Source organism: Brassica oleracea, chromosome C7 (assembly GCF_000695525.1).
Source record: "Brassica oleracea var. oleracea cultivar TO1000 chromosome C7, BOL, whole genome shotgun sequence".
NCBI classification, from domain to species: domain Eukaryota; kingdom Viridiplantae; phylum Streptophyta; class Magnoliopsida; order Brassicales; family Brassicaceae; genus Brassica; species Brassica oleracea.
The window spans coordinates 25,523,979-25,530,064 of NC_027754.1; the positions used below are offsets into that span (position 1 = coordinate 25,523,979).

The window sequence follows — 6,086 nt, forward strand, 5'->3', positions numbered from 1 at the left end:
TAATTTATAATTTAAAAAAATTTATCAATGTTAGTTCAAAACTTTTAATCAAAAATTAAAAAATTCAAAGCAAATTCGAAATTAAAATACTTATGTATTTTATATGGTATATAATTTATTTTTTAAAAAAATATTAATATACATATATATAATATTTATTAAATGAGACTTGCTACTTATGTAATTTCGTAATCATTTGTATTTTGTCATAACAAAAATTTTAAACCATAGATCACAAAAATTTGAATTTGAGACTTTTAACAGTTTTAGTAATTTATAGTCGTTTTTTAAAATTCAAAATATAACATATACATAAAAAATTAAATTTTTATAATATGATTATTGTGATTTTTTTTAATTATTTTAATAGTTTAAAATTAAACAAATTTGATAGAAGATACATTATTTTTTTATCAAATCTTTATTATTCAAAATCATTAATTGTCATATATCCTTTAGCCACATTAGGCAATTCCGTAATCTTTATTTAAGGAAATAATAAATGACATTAATAATAAATTTATGGTTAGTTTAATAAAAAACTTATTATATAATTAGATGGACGAACATATTTCTCTAATAATTCTAAGAATCATCCTAGTGATGACACGTGGCTACAAAAAGAAGTTGTAATGTTTCACAAATAATATATAGAGGATAATCGATACTTTATTTACGGGAATGCAATATTAGTTTAAAAATGGAAATTGGTATATGAAATACTTTTAATAATTAAATTAGTCTATGGTTCCTCAGACTACCTCAAGCTTGACTAATAAAATAGCCGTTTGAAGAAAAAATAATAATAATTAAATTAGTATAATTTATACAAGCAATATTTTGATAAACTGATGTTTCACTAAAATATTAAAATTATTTAAATTTTGTTAATTAATAGAAATTTTACTATATAGTGTAATCATTTTTAACTATGTTCTAGTGTTAGATAAGTTAACCTTTTAACAACAAAATATATTGATACATGTGGTATCAAATAATAATTTTGAAAGCTTATGTGGACTCCAAGGTTCAGACAATAGTAAGATCGTATTATTTGTAAAAACCGTATATTTTTTAAAAAAAATATATATTTAAATAAATAACATAATTTTTTTTAAAATACTTTTGATTCATAACTTGGTAATGCACATAATGGAATACTAAATCAGTAGGAAACAAATATTCCTACGGAATCAATCACAAGCCAACATGATTTTAAAAAAAAAATCTTTGAAGAAAGAACAAAATTTCTTTTTTTGGCAACAAACGGCTACTCTATTACTTAAATTTGAGGTGGTATGGTTAATCAGACCAGAATAGAAAAACAAATATAACAAAGCTCTCTGCGAAAAGGCTGTGCAAACTTAGCTAAAGAATCAGCAATTCCATTTCTCGCTTTTGGGATGTAATTAATCTTCAAGTCCGGAAAGCATATCTTAAGAGTAAGTATCACCTCCAATTCTTTTGTAAAACTTGGCTAAGCCTGAGGGTTCTTTAGCATTGCAATTAGATCTTTGTAGTATGTCCCAAAGTTCTGACATGTCAAATGTGTGTAGACCATCTCAGTGCTTCCAATTATGTGTGTAGACCAGCCTCTCGCCTTCTTAAGTTCTGCATTCCCATGAGTTGAATTTTATCCAAACTATCCATCCAAACTCATTCACATCCACTGAATCGAGATGTAGAGGTCTATGAACCATCTACCATACATATATTATCCGAGCTTAAGACTTGTTTCTCTTGGTGTGGATGCTCCTGTGGAGGTAAGGGCGTTGACTCATATGCATTAAACCAAAGATTGGTATTCGCCTTCCGCATATTTGACAAGTTCCAAAGAATCCCTGGAAGACAGAACCATTAGAAACATAGGGTACAATATAATTAGATAGCTATTCTAGATCAAAAATACAAGACACCCACGTACTAAAATCACCCAAAAAGAGAAGAGGAGAGATAAACATAGCAAACACCGAACTTTATTAGGGAGAATTGCACTTCAATAATATGTTCTGAAAACACACCGGAAGCCACGAGGAAGAGGAAGAAGGAGACTAAACAACCAAGGAAAGGAAAGAAACTGATTTTAACACTCAACCTTCCCTGGCAACATGTAAAAAGGGTAAGGCCAAAGTTTCTTGAAGAGAAGTCCGAGAACCCAAACACCCGGAAGATGAAAAAAACAATCACTCTGAAATCAAAACTGTTGCAAAAGTACCCAAGGAAGAGCAACCCCTACAGACCTTTGAAGAAACACCACATGAAGCACACAAAGAACATGTAACCAGATCAATAAGAAAAGGAGAGACCACCTGAGATACAGAGATAACCTTGAAACTGAACCAAACAACCCAAATACCACCGATGGAATCTTGAAGGGAAGAGAAAAGTGCCGAAATAGAGAACCAAAGACGGATTTGAGTAAAATCACACACGGATTCATCCAAACCAAGAGCAAAAGCTCTGGTTTATAGATCTAAAAATGCATATTAACAGATAAGAACTTTTCCAAAGATCAAGACAACAAAAGACAAACGAAAAAAGAGAAACCAGACCGATGGAGGCTGTGGAAGCCCCTTTTGTCAGCCGGAACCGTAGTTCACGATGGTGAAGGCCTAGTAAGAAGGCAGATAAATGAGAGAGAAAAAAGGAGATAGGGCTTGCCCAAATTTTTGACTAACAGAAATTTATTTAACTTTGAATTTAATTACAGTGCACATTCAACAGCATAAAGGAGCATGAGAAGACATCTGAGTAAAACACCTCACCTAAGATTAGATCTGAACAGATCCAGAACAAGAGAACAAGAGAGACGAGATCTGAGAACAACAACTCGCGGCCACCACCACAACTCGCGACCACCGCCTTGGATTCAACGAGGAGGGAGAGAGAGAGAGCTTGGAGAGGAGAGAGAGAGAGGACGCGGCGGGAGAGAGAGATAGGAGGGAGAGAGACGGCGCGAGATGCAAGAGAGAGGAGGTCTTGATGGCTATGGTTTTTTTATTTTCGGGAATCTATGCAGAGTTTCATTCTGGAATTTCTGATGAGAGACTAAAGAGGTGGATGCTAACATTTATAGGGAAAAAGGTTAATAGGGTACATTAGGTTAACTTAATGGGTCGTAGGACGGGCTTTCCTTTTTAAAACCCAAAAAAATTGGGGAGTTTTGGGATGTTACAATCAGTTTCTTTACATTCAACGTATTAGAATCCCTTATATATTATTTGAGGATCATTTACAAAGATGTAACCTTTTATTTTGTATTAATTACACTTTAAACTTGCTGGTTTGTCAATACCTTATGTCTTTTAATTGCTTATGTTTCTCTAGGCAAATTATTAATTGGCTCATATAAATAAGTCGACTACTAGCTTTGTTGATATGAAATGTATTAACCCTACATATAATCTTAAGACCAAACCCACACGAAAGCACAAACACGTTTAATAGGGCTGAGCAAAAAACCCGAATCCGAAGAACCGAACCGAACCCGATCCGAAAAATTAGTACCAAAACCGAACCAAAACTGATTAAATATCCGAACGGGTTCAAAATTTTGGTATCCAGAGAACCGAAACCGAAACCGAACCCGACCCGAACCGAAGTATTCAGGGTACCCGAATGTATCCGAAATTGATTTATATATCTAAATATATTAATTATTTTTAGATTTAATGTATATGAAAAACATCCAAAATATATAAGATACTTTTAAATTATCTAAAATACTTGAAAATTTAGACAAATAGCCAAAAGTAAATGTCTAAAATAGCTAAAATATACTCAAAACACCAAAAATAGTTAAAATATCTACTAATTCTCTATCAAAATATTCAAATCAAACCAATTTATATGTTAAGTTTAGGTATTAGGACATATGCTATTCAAATTTATATGTAATATAGTATTTTATTTACAGATTTTGAAACATTTAAACTATATATTGAGTTTTAAAATTTTAAAAATCATTTAAACGGGTTATCCGAACCCGAACCAAACCCATAAAGATCCGAACCGAACCCAAACCGAAATTTAGAAATACCCGAATGGGGCTAAAATCTTTAACCTCGAAAATCCGAAACCCGAATAAACCCGAACTGACCCGAACGGGTACCCGAATGCCCACCCCAAACGTTTATTATAACTCGATTTGATAAGAAACAAACGAGTCACAGAATCACTAATACATTGTATACGTATATAATATTATGTTCTCTACAATTCATCTGAGAAATGCTAGCTAGCTAGAAATCACAGGAAGAGTCCGCACTCGACTGCAACCTTTTATAAGCTCACTAACAGACTAATGCGCAATAGAATCATGAACTGCTATCAATTTAATCTATTTCTTTTTGTATACAATTGGTCGTCCTTACCATTGTATCCATAGCGTCAATTATATTCACAGAAAATATAGGTCCATCACCTTCATAGTTCTTTTTTTTTTTTGCTTAAAACCTTTATAGTTCTTTATCTCTCTATTGCTATGGTAAGACAACTAAAAATGCAAACAAGCATGTAAAGGTAAGTACACCGACCTTTAAAATCTAATAAGGTTAGACAACTGATTATGCAAACAAGCATGAACTAAAGTTTAATAAGGATTTACAATTGACAATTCCATGATATATGTTCACCAGATTCGTTGAAATTATAACAATTTTAGATAACATGTGATTTCTTGAATAAATTTATAACGCCCCGACCGCCCACAGCTAATGGGCCACCTACGCCCGCTCACTCGGCCTGTGGGCCCCATCCCATCCAACGGTCAGTCCGTTAATTTTTCAAGGCTCGAAATCATTGTTTACTGACCCTGCAATCACCACCCGACCTTTTCCCATGCTTTGGCCTCACTCCTACGCTATCACGAATCACTTCCCGATAGGTCACCCATCCTTCCACTACTCCAGCTCAAGCACGCTTAACTCTGGAGTTCTTTCAGGATGTGCTCCGGAAAAGGTAAGCCAACTTTGGTGACATAAGTAGCCAAATCAATCATCTTAAGCCTTTCCATATATCACAACTCGGGATGGTACAATTCACCCCCTCTCAAAGAACGCAACGTCCTCGTTGCGCTCCACGACAGGTCTCAAGACGCCTCTCGGGTCAGAACCGAGATGGCTAACCACCTCCGATACCACTTATAACGCCCCGACTGCCCACAGCTAATGGGCCACCCACGCCCGCTCACTCGGCCTGTGGGCCCCATCCCATCCAACGGTCGGTCCGTTAATTTTTCAAGGCTCGAAATCATTGTTTACTGACCCTGCAATCACCACCCGGCCTTTTCCCATGCTTTGGCCTCACTCGCACGCTATCGCGAATCACTTCCCGATAGGTCACCCATCTTTACACTACTCCAGCTCAAGCACGCTTAACTCTGGAGTTCTTTCAGGATGTGCTCCAGAAAAGGTAAGTCAACTTTGGTGACATAAGTAGCCAAATAAATCATCTTAAGTCTTTCCATATATCACAACTCGGGATGTTACAAAATTATTCACCTTCAGTGTTGTTATGCAAACAATTATATATGTACTAATGTTCAATACTGCTTAACTATAGTAAACCTTTAGTTCATGAATAGCTGTTAAGATAGTTTGTCATTGCAATTATAACCAAAAACATTTGACCTACGAAGTTGTTAAACCGGTAAATAAACACGCTTAATTGTAACCGGTTTTCTAGAAGTCAATTCCACTGGTATATATTTTTTCGCTTAAAAGAATATGTCGACCTAATTGTTTAGGGAAATAACATTATGAAATTCGTAATATGCAAGTTTAGTATTTAACTCTGAAATAGATGTCTAGTTACCCATGCCACCTCAAGTTTGAGTACTAGAATGGCTGTTCGATGTCAAAAAAAAAACTCTGAAATAGCTATTGTATTAATAATTAACGATAAAAAGTGTATAATTTGGTTGATGTTGTTATGCCCAAGTAATTTTAAAGATATTGGGTCATAAGCACATCCTATACATAAGGTAAGTATATATAGTTCACAATTCTTAGAACATTAAGAAAATATATTTTTGAAATATATAAATCGTGTTTAATGTTATATGGGTCTTAATTACTAATTACCAT

The 6,086-nt window shown here is 34.1% G+C and overlaps 1 long non-coding RNA gene across 2 annotated transcripts; it reads right to left on the minus strand.

The window, feature by feature from the left end:
• Positions 1-1,311: 1,311 nt before the first annotated feature.
• On the minus strand, positions 1,312-3,048 carry LOC106304713. 2 transcript variants are annotated; one of them, XR_001262809.1, is made up of 3 exons: positions 2,766-3,048; positions 2,553-2,612; positions 1,312-2,473 (listed from the first exon to the last, which is right to left on the minus strand). It is a non-coding gene; the product is annotated as an uncharacterized LOC106304713 (long non-coding RNA). The 2 variants fall into 2 exon arrangements; XR_001262810.1 differs by having other exon boundaries at positions 1,312-1,841; positions 2,096-2,612.
• Positions 3,049-6,086: the final 3,038 nt, after the last annotated feature.